Source organism: Dromiciops gliroides, chromosome 2 (genome assembly GCF_019393635.1).
Source record: "Dromiciops gliroides isolate mDroGli1 chromosome 2, mDroGli1.pri, whole genome shotgun sequence".
NCBI classification, from domain to species: domain Eukaryota; kingdom Metazoa; phylum Chordata; class Mammalia; order Microbiotheria; family Microbiotheriidae; genus Dromiciops; species Dromiciops gliroides.
The window spans coordinates 66,316,312-66,333,168 of record NC_057862.1 but is presented as its reverse complement, the minus strand read 5'-3'; the positions used below and the strand labels follow the sequence as shown (position 1 = coordinate 66,333,168).

At 36.4% G+C, this 16,857-nt stretch overlaps 1 protein-coding gene and 1 pseudogene across 4 annotated transcripts in view; one reads left to right on the top strand and one right to left on the bottom strand.

Moving 5' to 3' along the window:
- Positions 1-16,857, bottom strand: part of NRG3 (neuregulin 3) — a 1,197,616-nt gene that overhangs the window by 802,892 nt on the left and 377,867 nt on the right. The window lies entirely within an intron of this gene.
- On the top strand, positions 2,889-16,606 carry LOC122741426 (annotated as a pseudogene).

Sequence of the window (16,857 nt, the reverse complement as noted above, 5' to 3'; positions counted from 1 at the left end):
TGCCTCACTAAAAAAAAAAAAAAGAGTTAAGATGTTGAAAAACTGGGTGAATTATAATGGTCCTTATGCTCCTCTTTTGTTTTCACTACAGAATCAGGAAAACAAACACCACACAGGACAAAGGACCTAATGTAATATAACTATAAGGCCTTAGATTCAGGCAAAACAAAAGCTCAAGGCCTAGGCCATTAGCAGAATTACAAATATTCTACTGGACTAGAAAAATATATTGATTCACATTGCTTCAAGGCAACAAAATATTAACATGGCTAAGATGTATAAAAGTTATGCTAAACAGTTATACTTGTTATGACTAGAAAAACATAATAATTAACATTTCTATTTGTGGGATGATAAAAACTGATTCTAGCATTTTCCTGCTACAAACTGATCAAAAATTAAAGGCCAAGAACTACTTTACTAACATGATGACTCTAGGCTATATGTTACCCATTTATTAATATATCCAGTATCTCTGATTTATTCAGGTTTTAGCCTCAGCCTGTAGGAATTCCCTTTATTAAAACAGATACAATCTGTCAGTGACTCAAAAGATGACTTTAAGGAATTTCATAAGGCACTTGCCCAGGGTTACATACATAGTCAATTTCTAGGGTGGGATTTGAATACAGGCCATCCTACCTTGAAGCAGTAAAATCCAGTGTGCCACCCTGACTACCACATAGCATACATAATAGATGAAATGTTTTACATTTTAATTTTTTTCCATCTGGAGATTATGGTTGTCTTACTATATTAGAAATAAAATATTGACATTTCAACAAAAATACCAATAGAAAAACATTTAACTCGAGAAACAAGTGTAATATTTATCACACCTAGATTAATGGAACCTGATCAGCCACACCAGGAAATGGCATCTGAAAGCTGACTACAAAAAGGACAAATAGAAAGAGATCAGGAAAACTAAGTTGAGAGTCATTACCCAAAGAAATTAAGACCAGGGGTGATAATTGAGGCATTTTAATTCTGAGTGATCGTGTGCACAGCAGATGCTAGACAATTATTTGAAAATGTCAAAACACAGTCAAAATTAGAAGGGCATAAACTGAAGCTCTGAAAGGAGTGTGGCTATAGGGAATTAGGAGATGTTCATTTCAAGGTAAATATGCACAGAGATAGATTATCAACTAGAGCAATTACTCTGAAGGCTGCTATTACAAATGCAATAATGGATGAACTTTCCATGAAAATACTTTAGCATAAAAAGGAAGAGAAGGGGTATCTTGGTAGAAGCATATTACATTGAAGGCAAAAGTACTAGTTAAAATTAGACCTGGAAAAGCTAAAAGAATCTATTACTTGAAGTAAAAAACAAAGCAAAAAAAATTTATATATGCTTTCTTCACAGTCATAATTCTCCAATACCATTAACTAACCTTTCTTAAGTCTTCTGCTCTGATGACTTGGAAGATCTGATGGGTTTTTTTAGGAGGAGGACTGGGAACATTCTACAGGAATTCACCTACTGGGAAAACAATTCTGTCAGAGATAACAGAAGCCTTGACAAATCTTTCTCACAACTCAGCTCATTGCTTTGTCCACAGAATGTTAGAAATAATATCCCAGGTCCTGTCAGATGGGTAATTCACTGTAAATTTCACAATTTAGAGAAACATATTACTCCAGACCTCAGGAGTAGCTGTTGCCAAAGGATTCTTCCTTGTCTAACAAACAGTAGTGCCCTAGTGGTTTATCAGAAAGGCTAAGGCTTTGGGCAAAAATCAACATTAATTTTCAAATTGATTTTAAAGGGGGAGGGAGGACAGGGCTTAAAAACGCTGTTTATTTCACCTGTGGAGTAGGTTATACATGCAGCTACTCCTGGTACAATAAGTTCTGATTACTTTTAATCAAGAAGAATAAGAACAACAACTATTGCTGCTGCTGCTACTACCACTACCAGTTAGCTAGCATTTTTTGTAATTCTTTAAAGACTGCACAGAGCTGGACAAATATTATCTCATTTAATTATCACATCAACCCTGGGATTTAGGTGATATTATTATCATATTACTTGACAGATGAGGACCCTGAAACAGACAGAGGTTAAGTGATTTCTCCAGGGTCATATAGCAAGTAAGTGTCTACAGCTACATTTGAATTCAGGTCTTCCTATCACCCTTAAAATTAATAATAACTTCATCGAACAAAAAGATAGTGCAAACAAATCAACCTAATTAAAGCAGGCCAATACCTGCTTTGGTGAGGTGAAACATTATTAACGCGTCTTCCAGAACTAATGAAAAAAAGAAATAAGTGACTATTACCAGGCATCCCTTTTCATAGAATAACATACTTCCTGTGTGTTCTCACACATACACACACACGTTTTCTCTCTCATGACACACACAAAGAACTCTTATAATCCAATTTTTAGTTAGATTGTTTTGTAAGCATCCTCCCCCCTCCCATCATTCACTGTTGATTATTCTTAATAATAAATATTTCACAAAAACCTTCAATGTGAAAAACATTCCATTCGAAGCTAAGCATGGTCTGTGCCCACAAGGAACCAAGAATCTAGTTTGAAAGATTGGGCATATATGTGTCAATATATATGAAAGATTTAGAAGACTATTTTTTCAAATCTCATCCAGTCTGTGATGTTTAAAATCTAATGAGTGGTCGCCTTAAATTAGAAGCTTTAGCACCAGTCTTTGGGCATTAAGCATTTATTAAAGTATATTAGGGGTTAGTAAAGAGAACACACAGAGAAAGAAAGAAAAAAACCCTAGCTCCCTGCACCTGCAGCCACTTCTCCTGCCACCTCCAATGGAAGGACCTTCCTGCCATGGCATGGTACGTGTACACACACACACACACACACACCCCTCCAAGCTAATTGGCTGGTAGCAGTGATTGACATGACTTATGGGCGTTTCTATGAAGAGATGTAACTGTTCAGATGCTAATCACATGCTTTTTCCTCAGGGTGGCGCTAGGATTCTCAAAGTGGGGAACAATAATACCACTAAATATTCAATTCAAAGTTATCAGTACTGAAGTACCTGAGGTGTCTTGGATAGACTAGGCTCAGACTCAGGAAATCCTGAATTCAAATACTGCTTCCCATACATATAACTATGTAATGATTTATAATTCACTTAACTTCTGAACTAAACCTAGACAATTCTCTATGACCGCATTGTTCTGTTGTCATGCAAGTTGTTATAAAGTTGCTAATTTGCATTGGGACAGGGGATGAATGCTTGCACTGAGAATTCCCTATATCAACAAAATCATAAGTCCAGCTTGCAAAACAAACAAAAAAGTCATCACCAGCTTAATGCATTCTTTGATTAAAAAAAAAAAGGACAATTACTTGCAAAGTGGCTAAGAAATTGTTCTCTCATTTTCCATCTCTTAATGGCAGACACAAACTGAGGAGCAAGTCAAGAACTGAATTCCTGAGCTCAGTTAGTCTGATACTGGCTACCCATGAATTTTCTTGCACATTTTCTTAGATCAAGGGTTTTTAAAAAAATTTTCTTGATAACTATATTTCAATATATTTGCTTTTCTTTCTAATCCTTTTATTATTTATTATTCATTTAAAAGCATCATTTTGAGAAAGGGTACATGCATTACACACCAAACTGCCCAAAGGGCCCATGACACACAAAATATGGTTAAGAAACCTTGTCTTAGATAAGTTTCCAAAGAGAATGTGAAGAAAGTACAAAGACAAAGTGGATACATCACTGAGCTTAGCTATTTATCGAAAAAATACAAAGCAACAACAGAAAATAATACAATCCACCCACATCCCTGCACAACATCCCAATCTATCAAAAATAAATAGTGCATATATCACAGAAGCCAGAATTTGATGTTTGTCCCATTGTGTGAAGCCTTAGGGAACAGATCTAATTCAGATATTCCTCATGTGGTGTGTCTGTTACTGCTTTGACAAGGAATGTATATACTGTGGAATAAAATGTGTGTGTGTGTGTGTGTGTGTGTGTGTGTGTGTGTGTGTGTGTGTGTGTGTGAAAAAGCCACATCAGGAAGGTGTAACTCAGCTATATCCCTCTGTGTTCTGAAAGCTATGTCTAGAAGAGAGAAATAATTTTTTGATGGTTTATGATAGAGAAGATATTACTAAAATATAGATTAGGAAGAAGAGATGTTGCCATCAAGTCCTATGCATTAACCAAAAGAACATAGAAGTAAGTCAATGATAAGGCCAAAAAAGTCAGGGAAGAGGGGCATATTCTGGAGTCCCAAGCCACCAGGTGGTATTCTTTTCTTTTGTCATTTATACATAATGTAGTGGAAAAGGGAGCTCTTATTACACTCTGAGGCTATATGTTTTGTCTAATTTAAGGATTCTGGGGATTTGATTCTGGCAGAATAGCACAAAACAAAAATCCCTCTATTTACTATAGCTATTCCCATTAAACAATTCGTGCTCCTGCCTCCCCATGATTAAGCACCCTGCTCCATTCTAAGGAGCATCAATCTGTCACCTTTCAAAGTATGTCTGAAGGGAAAGGGGGAAAGTGTTGTTAAAATGCCTCACATACTATTGGTGAAAATGAGCTACTAACAAAAAAATGTGCTATATCCCTTTCTTAATGTGTGAGTGTCTATGATGGCTGTTACTGTCTATGGAAAACTAGCTATAAGAAGCAAGAATGTATTCATCTTCTCTGTGGAATTACCCAGACATCACTCATTTTTTGAAAAAGATTTTCTTGAAAATCAGGAAGAACTTTTTCTTACAGACAATAACACATTCTATGAGGTTCATATACTGTAGACATTAATGTATTTTTTAATTCAAGTCAATACTTACCTCCTCCCCTCACTCCTTGCTACCCTGTCCTTCCTGGAATCTGGCACTGAACAATCCACCAACTCAGTCTGGAAAGCTATAGATATTTCTTTAGGACTCATTAAGAATTATTAGGGCAGCTAGGTGGCACAGTGGACAAAGCACTGGCCCTGGATTCAAGAGGGCCTGAGTTCAAATTCCGACTCAGATACTTGACACTTACTAGCTTTGTGGCCCTGGGCAAGTCACTTAACCTTCATTGCCCCGCAGAGAAAACAAACAAAAGAATTATTTAGGTGGATGATCAATTTAAAGGTATATTGAAGAATATGTATTTTTCATAAAGAATAGTCAAAACTAAAAAAGGAAAGGAAAATGGTGTATAAGATGGGGAATAATTGACTAGATACAGTAGCATCAGAGTCTTTTCCAAGCTAAATAATACATTTGGCTTAAGTAGAGTACTTCTGAAAGATATGATATTGACATGTATCAATTAAATAATACACATTACTTTTCAGTCATTTCAGACATGTCCAACTCTTCACGACCCCTTTTAGGGTTTTCCATCACAAAAATACTAGAGTGAGTGTCATTTCCTTCTCTAGTTCATTTTAGAGATGAGGAAACTGAGGCAAACAGGGTTAAGTGACTGTCCAGAGTCACAAAAATAGTAAGTATCTGTGGTCAGTTTTGAACTCAGATCTTTTTGAATCATTACCCAGTGGTCTATCAATTGTACCAACTAGCTGCCCTTATAAATAATATATACACACAAATAAACAAGCCATTCCACATAAGACCAAGACTGTGATTAAAATGTCTTGCACATTTGAGATGTTAACATTTTAAGAAGTTTTTATGATAAGCAAAACAAGTCCAGAGCAGAAACATGGAAAAGGATTAATGGAGTGGAAATTAGTAACTGTGAGAAATGATTAAAATGTTGGAAATGTTTATCCTCGAAAGAAGCTGACCAAAAAAAAAAAAAAGATTAAGAATTAAAATGCAGAAAAAAGTCTAAGTGTAGTGGCTGAAAGATACCATTACTAGCTAAAAATATATATATAGACAAGAGGCAACTAGGTGGTCCAGTGGATAGAGCACTGGCCCTGGATTCAGGAGGATCTGAGTTCAAATCCCACCTCAGACACTTGGCACTTATTCGCTGTGTGACCCTGGGCAAATCACTTAGCCCCACTTGCCTCACTCAAAAAAAAAAAAATAGACAAGAGTATATCTCCATTGATATTAAAGACATTTAAGTCTGATGTAACTTCGGAGTCTCATATGAAAAGGGGCACAGGAATGGACACAGGGACTGTGAGTTCCCCACTACGACCCTTGGAAAAGCACTTGTGGAGCTTTCAGTAGTAGAAACACAAAATATATTATGTTTTCAAATCTGTGGTAGTCTATGGTTTGGGCTGATTAAACCAAGTTGTTTATAGCATCTACAGTATGAATTCAAAGCTAAAGGAATTAAACTATTCATCTTTTGAGAGCCTTGTCTGACTAGCAGGGATCCTGACCATTAATCACAGGGAAAGCATCGTTTTATTGTCATCTCATCTTCATGGCAACACTGCACTCCCTTGTTAAGCATAGATCACCTTTTTGGTCAAAGTAGGCCAATTTTTCCCCTTCATCAGATAGAACATCATTTATACCAAATTAGGCAGAGTCTCATGGTATAAGTCTAGCCTCTATTATTGGTTCAATAGGAAAGCCACTAAAGGTATTCTTTGTACGTACAACCTCCAATATTTACTCAGCAAATTATAACACACTAATATTGAATAAACTGATTCAAAGAAGGGGAATCATTGAAATTTGGGGGATTATACATTTTTGAATGTCAGTCTATGTTTTATGAAGAAAATACATTGGGCAGTTAGGTAGTAGATAGAGCACTGTGCTTGAGTCAGAAGGACCTGAGTTCAATCCCAGTCTCACACAACCTGTGAGACCCAGGGCAAGTCACAACCCTGATTGCCTCAAAACAACATCATCAACAAACAAACAAATAAACAACCACCACAACAGAACTATTAATAAATATCAAGAGGAAAGTCAACTATTGCCTCCAGGGACTTTTTTTTTTTAATCATCTCCTAATACAATGTAGACTCTCACCCCAGGAAAAAACAAACAAACAAAACAAAACAAAACAAAACATAAATGAAACAAAGCTAGGTTTGCTTTTTTTCTCCCCTTAATATATATTTGTTTTGTTCTTTGTTTTATTAAGTTATAACTAATCTCAGCTACTCCTCATGTTGCATAGTGTTTAAATTGTTGACTTAAAAAATTTTACCAATGAAAGAATGCTTTTTTTGTTCGTTTGGTTGTTGTTGCCTGCCAGAAAATTCACATTAGAAGATGGCATATTAATTTTGTCAAAAATCTCTGGCATTAAATCAGACCTGTTCGATTGCATTTATGCAAAGGGGCATAAAAGAAATGCTAGTTTTCCTGAATGACAACATGAAGCAAACAGCTCACCACGGGAAATAGACAACTCCAGGGAAAACTAAGGGCATCTTAAACCTGGAAGTAATTAGATCTTACAGCCAAGCCTCCAGGATATAATAATAATGGTAAAAATAGATAAATAGCTAGCTAGCTATTGACATAGATATAGATAGGTGCATGGAAGGATGAGTAGGTAGGTGGATGGATGGATGGCTGGATGGATGATAGTTATTTACCATGTCCTACATGCCTACTATGTTCTTGGCACTACATGAAGAACTAGGAATACAAGGACAAAAATTAAAATTGTCTCTTCCTTAAAGGAACTTATGGGGCAGGGGTACGTGGTGTGTGCTAACAATAAATACATAGCTAAGTCAGTATAAAAGGTGTAAACATAAATAGAAAGTCTTTTCTTTTCTTTCTTTTTTTTAGAGGTGGCAGGCACTACTAATTGATAGGAGGATCAGAATAGGCCTCATTTAGTACACTGAAACCCTGTTCTCTTTGACTGACTAGACAGTAAGTCAACTAGCTACATGCCAGGCTCTGTGAGCAGCCCTGGACCAGTTATTATCAAGGGTTTAAGTATATTACATAAAGACGTTTATCAATGACTTGGATACAGGCAGTGATGACTGCTAATTAGATTTGCAGATAGGACAAATCTTGATGGATTAAATAATACCAGAGTCATAAGAATTAGATACAGTAAAATACTGATATTTTAGAGCTTGGGGCAAATTTAATACAATGGAATTTATGTATAAATGTCTTACTTATCTCTGGTTTCAAAATTAATTTGATAATTTTTCTGAGAGGAAAGGCATATGGGACAAGGAAAGTGATAGTCCATTGTTGTTCTCTGCCCTTATCTGGCTACATATAGAATATAAAGTCATGTTTTGGGGGCCTACATGTAAGAATAGGAATGGAGTCCATCCTTGCATAGTTTTAGGTAGTTTCTAGAAGGCTAGACTGGTGAAGACCCTAGAGACTATGGTGTTACAAGGACTAGTTCAATGCCCTGGAGATATTTAGTCTGGTGAAGAGAAGTCTTGGTTGGGTGGGGGAAAGCATAACACCCATATTTGAGTATTTGATGAGTTCTCATAGAGAAGACATTTCCATTTCCTGCTTGGCCCAGAGGGCAGAAGTAAAAAGAATGGATGAAAGTTTTAGAGAAAAAAATATGTTGGATGGAAGGAAATCCATATTGATAAGCTATTGAAAATTAGAATTCCTGCCTATCAGGACAGTAGATTTTTCTTAAACTGAAATTCTTCAAGAAATAGTTGGATAGTCATGTGGCAGACCTATTTTAGAGGACATCCAAGTTCAGGTATAGTTTAGGCTAGTAGAACTCAGAGGTTCCTTCCAACACTTTGTTTTTGCTTTTTAATTTTTATTTATTTTATTCAGGTTATTGTTTTAACTTGTCTAGTCCAAGAAGTATCATGAAAACCAATTATTTGGGGAAAAAAAGATTGGATTGCTAAAGTTTTGGGGTTCCCCTCTTCATTGTAGAGGAAACTTAATGACCACTTGGTTCAATTCAGTATAGTAGAAGTCATGGAAAAATTCATTTTCATCTGAGCTTAATAAGCTATTGTGGGTATCCACACAAATCATTGGTAATGATTCTAAATGTATATTTTGCTGCTCAAAGAATTAGGATTTCCTAGGTGTTACCAAATGTATCCATGGTGTCATGCAACATCTGCCTTCTATTTCAACCCTTAAAGCAATGTCCAGAGACAAGGCAGAAATAGTAGATTGGCTGAGTGATCTTATTTACAGTGAGGTAGGTCAAATTTTCTCTCAAGGAATGACTACCCATTTTACTGACAGTGATCCCACATTCATTACATTTTATCTCCCATAGTTGAGTTGAGGGACTAACATGCACCCAGGCTGGCAAAGTAGAGGATCTAGAAGTACCATGTCTCCTCCTACAGACAGGCTGTCAAAATTTACAAAGAGATTATAAAAAGTCAATATCCAGAATTCACATTCTGTTTCTCAGATGTCTGAAATGAAATTAGGCATGAAGCGTTTCACTCATAGTGACCTTAGGGATGACAACAGTGTGCCCACAGGCACACGTGCATACCCACACACATACACACATATATACACAAAGAATCAGAAAAGTTATTGAGCTTTATACGACATTTAAGATTCCAAACAATGAAAGAGGAAATAGGGAGTAGTTTCCATTTTTCATTAGTCTGGAAGTTTCCTTCATTATTGTTCAGTAGTACTAAGTCTGAAATGAATCTGTTTGTATGTGTTTTCACCCTTACATGAATCATTTTATAATGTAAGTGTTAAAAAAACAATCTTTTTTTCTTAATATACACAAGGGCAAATAAAAATTAAGGTCTATTCAATTACCTTGTCATTTAATTAGATGCCTTTTTTTTGGTCCAGACCTGTGATTTCATTGGTATAAGGATTGAATTGAAGAAACTTCCTTTTCCAGTCCATATCACTGCAACCTAGAGAATTGCCTGGACAGATAAGGGCTTTGTCTAGTCATACTAATATTTGTCAGAGTCAGATCTTGAAGTCAAGCCTTCTTGCCTTCAATACCAGGACTTTATCAACTACATTTGGCTGTCATCCTAATTAGATGATGATAGACTTTTAAAAATTTACTAATCTTGTTCATTATTAATTTTTCCCAGGTCCCAGTGAGCAGTGAGTAATAATCCCCATGTGCTTGTCAAGGGCATGCAGGCTAACACGTTATTGAATAGCCCCTGTCTTTTCCCAATGGAGTGAATACATTCCATATAGTTAGGCAGATATAAAAAGAGGCTTGAGGGGAGACTCGGGAGAGGAAATATGGGATAAGGGAGGGTAGAGGCTAAAGTATTCCAATAAACATGAAGGCATACTCCAAAAAGAGACAGAATAATATGTCAGAGTCCAGGAAGAAGCAGCCCTGAGATTCTGCCACCAAAAACATATCCAGTGCTTAGAACATATAGTAGGTTCTTCTTGTTCAGTCATTTCAGTCACGTCTGACTCTGTGACCTCACCTGAGATTTTCTTAGCAAAAATACTGGAGTGCTTTGACATTCCCTTCTACAGTTCATTTGACATATGAGGAAACTGAGGCCAACAGGTTTAAGTGACTTGCCCAGGGTCACATGATAAGTATTTCAAGCCAGATTTGAAATCAAGAGGATGATTCTTCCTGACTACAGGCCCAGGACTCTATCCACTGCACCACCTGGTGTCCATAGTAGACTCTTTTTTTGTTTTGTTTTGTTTTGATTTTTTGGTGAGGCAATTGGGGTTAAGTGACTTGCCCAGGGTCACACAGCTAGTGCCAAGTGTCTGAGGCCAGATTTGAACTCAGGTCCTCCTGAATCCAGGGCCAGTGCTCTATTCACTGCTCCACCTAGCTGCCCCCATAGTAGACTCTTAATAGATGCTTATTGATTGATTGATGGGAAACTATATTTCATTAGCAGGAGCTTATAATTAAATAGGATGTTGGGAAAAGAAGGAAATAAGTAGTTTGTAAGGGACTACTACATACCAGGCTGTGCAAACAAAGAGCCTCACAACAACTCTGGGACATAGATGCTATTCTTATCCTCATTTTATAGTTGTGGAACATGAGGAAGACAGAGGTTAAGTGACTTACCCAAGGTCACATAGCTAGTCTAAGGCAACACTTGAACTCAGATCTTCCTGACTCTATATCCAGTGCTCTATTTACTGTTCTACATATATAGCTGCAGTGAATCAGGGTAAATATGTCATTTACTTTTCAAAAGCTGCATGTTTTACACAAAACAGAGAGAGAAGATGGATCAGTACACATTTATTAAATGCACTCTTTATGACAGGCAGTCTTTAATGAATCAACAATACAAATGAGAGAGAGACAGAGACAGGGAGACAGAGACAGACATACAGAGAGATGGAGAGACAGAGATTGAGAGATGGAAAGAGAGAGAGAGATAGAGAGAGACAGAGAGAGATAGAGAGAGACAGAAAGAGATAGAGAATCCCTGCCTTCTTAAGAGTTTATATGCTACTGGGTTACAGGGAATGATAAAATTTTTACAACTAAGTATATATAAGATAAATGCAAAATTAATACGAAATAGTTCTGTGCAACATTAATAAACAGAAGAACTTTTTCAAAAGGCTTCTTGAAAGTAGTCAATTGTATAATACTTAATAAACTATATTGCTGGAACTGATGGAGGTGATTTGAAAAGAAAATAGATTTGTCAAAGATTCCACTGAAGTAGAGAAAAGAAATTATAAAAAGCTTTATCTATTGAGGCACTCAGATAAGTAAATTAGTCTATACCCTCCCTGGTACATTGATCTAACCTGTAATGATGATATAATGACTTAATTATTTTATCTTTCTGATTTGTATAATTATATAAGAACATAGAATTCAATAGACAGGGATGCTTTGATTAACCAGTCTCCTTGGAACTATTTGGTTTTTAAACAGTCTCATCTCAGAGATTATAGGAGGAAATACTTGTCTTCCAAGCACTCAGTTGAGGTTGGTTGAGAAAAGGAAGGCAGTAATACTATCTCAGGAAGAATATTTGACAGGTGGGTCAAGGATTGACTGAAGAAAGTAATGACCAGTATTCTGGGGCTCATCTAGTACAATCATCTGAAAATGAGCAGGGGGAGGGGAGAAGGTTACCTTAAAGGCTATGCTGTTGACCTTAGACTACAGGTCTTTCCAGACTGTATAGCTTTTATGTGTAGGTCCCACAATGCACAGTATGGCTGCCATCCAAGTACCAACAAAGAAAAGTCTTCAGGGTCTTCATGTTGGGCACAGGGTGAGGAACGTTTTAGTCATAGAAACTCCCAAAGACCCTCTTTGCCTATATGGCCTGGAAAAATTGTGATTTTTTTTTCTTCCAGTGGAGGGAGAAGACACACCAACAAAATAACAGTTAGTTAGCATGTTGATCAACCAATCATTAGCAAATAAGTATTCAGTAGCTATGATGTTCCAAGTACAGTGCTAGGGACTAGGGATACAAAGATATAAAATAATACAGGACATTTCTTCAAGGAACTTCTATTTTTCTTGAGAGGCGGGTTATAAGATACAAAATATATGAAATAGACATGTCAGGGTGGATTGAGCCACCTTATTTGTCTCTGGTATCCTGACAACACACTGTTTTGAATGAATTAATTAGAACCAAATATAAACATTATACCTCCTTAAATCAGTCAAAATCATTGGGTGAAACACTGGATTATCCTCTAAATGTATACGTATATAAAGGAAATGTTATCTTATAGCATAGAAGAAGATTAAATATTTGTAGCGGGTATATCACATCATTGTTTTGACAATTAAGGAGAGGACTGAGCTGTGGCAGAGAAGAGATATAAGAGAATCATTGATCCTTCAGGCACCTTAAAGAGGAATACCCAGACTGAAGGAAGTTATAAGAAAGATACAGATATTTCCTAAGAGCTCACTTGGAAGTATGTATCTATTCATATAAACTATAGTGTAATCTACTATTTCATTATCCAAAAATTTCCAGTGAATTGGATTTTTGATCTGACCATACAGAGAGCAGAGATTAACTAGAGATAGATACAAATATGTGGTTAGGAAGAGAGGACTTCCTGTGCCTATATGTCATAGGGGGCTGGTAATGATTCAGACAAATTCAGAACTTTTCATTTAGAATGTATTTTCTAAAGGCAAGGAGGAGGGAATCAAGTGGACCTTAGATGCCTTTATATTGTCCCCTTATACTTAAAAAAAACTAATTATTGCAACTGGGTCAATATAAGATATATGCAAAATAAATATGAAAAGATAAAGGTTAGCACATAAGTAATTCCTGGATGGAATCTAGTAAGGATTCTTGAAGAAAGTGATAATTTAGCTGAGCCTTAACGGATATAGGGGAGATGTAGAGGGATAGCAGCTAGGTGGCACAAGTGGATAGAGTTCTACACCTGGAGTCAAGGCCTTAGACAATTAGTAGGTCTGTGACCCTAGGTAAATCACTTATCCTGGTTTGCCTCAGTTCCTCATCTATAAAATGAGCTGGAGAAGGAAATGGCAAACCAGATAAGCACCTCTGTAAACAATACCCCCAAATGGAGTGAGGAGGAGAGTCAGACATGACTGAAAAATGATTTAAACAAGGGGAGAGAGCATTTCAGGAATTGTGGATAGTCCATGCAAAGGTACAGGTATAAAAGATGTAATGTCAGATATAGTAAATAGTTAGGTGAGTTTGGCTAGAACAAACAGTACATGAGAGAAAGAAAAGTATAGTTTGCCTAGAAGCATATTGTAGCTAAATTCCCAGCTTTTACATGAAACCTTTCTTTATTCCTCTTTATTCTAGAGTTATGTAATTTCTTATTTTGAATATATATACATATATATGTGTATATATACATGTATGTCTATATATGTCTATATATATGTCTCTATATATATGTCTCTATATCTATATCTATATCTATATATATCTTGTTTGTACAAATGTCTTTGCATTTTGTTTTCCTTGTTAGCTTGTGATCTATCTATCTCTTAGAGGACAAGGATTGTCTTTTGTCTGTCTTTGTAGCCTCAGTGCTTATCACAATGCCTGGAACACAGCAGTTATTTAATAAATTTATATTAACATACTGAGATAGAAAGGACTTTAAAGACCTAACAGAGGAGTCTTCATTTTATTCTAAAGGCATAATGAAACCACTGAATACAAATTTAGGTGACTAGATCAATGGTGTTCCACTCAATAGAAAGAGGACAATCAAGAAGAGAAGGTTTTAGGGGAAAAAGATAGCAAGTTTCACTTTGAACATGTTGAAGTTTGGATGCCCATGGGATATTCCTGTGAAGATGTCAAGCTGACAATTGGAAATGTAGGCTTAAAAGGTTGAATTCGGGAGTCATCTGCATAGAGATGATAGACAAATCAATGAGATCTAATGAAATCATTTAGTAGCATTGTAGAAAGAAAATAGAACAGGACCCAGACCAGAATCCAGGGCTATCCCCACACATCAAATTGTCATGGATGACAATTCTGCAAATCAGATGAAGAAGAACAAATTAAATAATTAGGAAGACAAATGGGAGATTTCAGCTTCCTGAAGATGCTGAAAGGAGAAACAATCTAGAAGAAATGGAGGATACCCAATTTCAGGAATGTCTGAAAGGATGAGAAAAAAACATTAACAATTTAAGAATTTAAAAAATAGTGGTTTTCCAGTATTGAAGAAGCATCAGTCTTGGCTACATTTAACTAATAGCCAATCAACAAAATTCATCTTTCCCTTACCCTTCTTTTGACCCTCTTGTATGGCCTCAAATAACCAAAAGCTGTTACCAAGTCAATCCTGAAATATTTTTATTTCAGATCAAATAATTTAAACTCCTTTAAATTCTCTTTACAAAACTTTTTTTTCTCTTACTTTGGTGGTAATTTTAAAAAAGATAGCCATTGTTGAGTATTGTAATCAAGGGATACAAAGGATTTTATTCTCCATCTAGACAACAAGGTTCCATTGATTTAGTCAAACATTAAACTATATTGTCAAGGTTTTTCATATTTCATCGATTGCATCAAAACACAGGATTTACCTTTTATAACAGCCATGCTCATATCTGTTTAGGGTATGCAGAGAAAGCATTATGAGTTCAGTTTTAATAATCTTTCACTTCTTGTTCATTGTCAAGAGAATATAATTTCAGAAAACCATTTACCCATTCTTGAATGAATTAATGCAAAATAATTTTACTTTTGATTCCTTATAAAAGAAATCAAGACAGCCAACAGAAATCAGTTGACAAGTATAAGGCATTTTCTGTTAGTTAAATCTCCCTGAGATATTTATTGATGTTATAAGAAAGAAAACATTATTTAGATAAATGTCCTTCTTGCCTAGTTGGATTTTGAAAACAAAAAAATATGATCTTCATGGCACTTAAAATTGACTGATAGCCTAGCAAACAAACCATCAAATTGCTAGCTCATTGATTTCTTTTATCATTGTCATTACAGGCAAAAGTTTGAAATGATATTGAAATGATTTTTACATATTAGACAATCCTGTTCCTCACCCAGGTTGAGTATTCTGGTGAATTTTACATAGTCATATGGTCTACAATGTTATCATTGGTTTGACATACTTGGCCAATTTTATTTTCACCATGAATTATAAAGGGGATGACTGCCTAACTACTTAGTTGCTATTCACCTAGAGTTTATGGCAAAAAAAAAAAAAAGTTTCCCAAGTGACAAATGGATTCAAGGACACATTCTCTCTCTGAATTGTCAAACATTTCCTCAAGAAGAAACCTTATTCTTTTAATTAGTGCCACAGACTCATTGAGAGGTTACCTGCATTTTAAAAATTACAATAGATTTCCCCCCTAGAAGACAAAGAATCTGCCCGAAAGCAAGTTCAAAGAGAAGTGGGGGGGGGGCAAAAGAAGTAAAATTCAGTATGTAGTAGAAAGATGCAAGTTCCAAGGTTAGGGGGATACTTGCTCCCTGAGTGACCTTTTTATCAGATTGGTGGTTTTACTTCCTTCCATCTCAGTTTCCTCATGTATTAAACGCAGAGGTTTAGCTAGATGATTCATAGCATCACTTTTGTCTTTGCTTTATCTATTTGACCCATTTTCTAGTGTTAGTAAAATGCTAAAGAAGAGGGGAAAATCAAACAATAATTACCCAAGAGTATAAGTTCTCCATTTTAAATGGATGTTCATATGGCATAAGTCTAGATCGGTGGTCCCATGCTTTATAAAAGGACATAGTTCTCAATCTTTAGAATTTAAACAAGGAACCTTTCCCCTGGCTGGCCACGCAGAGCCCGCACGGTGCCTGGAGTAATGGTGAAGGACGTGAACCAGCAGGAGTTTGTCAGGACCCTGGCTGCCTTCCTAAAAAAGTCAGGGAAGCTGAAAGTCCCCGAATGGGTGGACACGGTCAAGCTGGCCAAACACAAGGAGCTGGCGCCCTATGACAGAGAACTGGTTCTACACCCGGGCTGCCTCCACTGCCTGCCACTTGTACCTCCGAGGTGGGGCAAGGGTGGGATCCATGACCAAGATCTACGGGCGCCAGCACAATGGGGTCATGCCCAGTCACTTCAGCAGAGGCTCCAAGAGCGTGGCCCGGAGGGTCCTGCAGGCCCTGGAAGGCCTCAAGATGGTGGAGAAGGACCAGGATGGGGGCCAGAAGCTGACACCTCAGGGACAGAGAGACCTGGACAGAATCGCCGGACAGGTGGCTGCTGCCAACAAGAAACATTAGGACAGACCACACCGGATTCACTAATTAAAAAAAGAAAGAAAAAAAGAAAAAAGAATTTAAACAAGGAAATACAAATTAATAAAAATTTCTGAGTGGAGGACTTTATTTCTGGCTCAAAATTCTTTTGCGAGTGGTCAAAATAAAATTAGTTCAGCAAGCCTTGGTGATCTTTTTTTTAAAAACCCTGGCATAATTAAAACAGACAAATGAATACAAACGTATTAGAAACATCAATGGATTATAAAATTTTTGCTCATAAAAGAGAGA